Here is a 636-nt window from a genome sequence, read left to right as displayed (position 1 = left end):
CTGAGTTAGTTTCCCATGCACTGAGCTGACAGCCCCATGCTTGAGTGGCAGGGGAACCTCAGGAGACTCACCTGAACATGACTCCTTCACATGTGGCTCCGTCCACCTCTTTATCCCCTTCATTGCCACCTCCCCATTCCCCCAGCCCCTGCTGGGGTTCCCCCAAACCCTGCTTCAGCCATAGTGAGTTTCTTCCCACTGCTCAACCAAACTTTGCTCTTATGAGCCTCAGTGCCTTTGCCATTGCTGCACCCTCTTTGTGGAAAGCCCTCTGCCTCTTCTGTGCCTATGGGAATCGTGGTTATTCTCCAACCCTCAGCTTAAAAATTCCCTTCTCTTGTTCCCTGAAGTTAATCACTTCCTTCTCTGTCTTCCCATAACATACTGCTACTGTGCAACTCATGTATGTTGGACAAAAACTTGGCTTATCCACAGGATGGGGGAAAATATTTGCAAACGAAGCAACTGGCAAGGGATTAATCTCCAAAATATACAAACAGCTCAGTAACTAAAAAACAACCTAATCAAAAAATGACTGGGACCAGAGGACAGACAGCAGAAGTAAGAAGAACTACAATCCTGCAGCCTGTGGAACAAAACCCACATTCACAGAAAGATAGACAAGATGAAAAGTCA

Source organism: Tursiops truncatus, chromosome 1 (assembly GCF_011762595.2).
Source record: "Tursiops truncatus isolate mTurTru1 chromosome 1, mTurTru1.mat.Y, whole genome shotgun sequence".
Lineage (NCBI taxonomy): Eukaryota > Metazoa > Chordata > Mammalia > Artiodactyla > Delphinidae > Tursiops > Tursiops truncatus.
The sequence above is the reverse complement of the archived record's forward strand: the minus strand, read 5'-3'. Positions refer to the sequence as shown.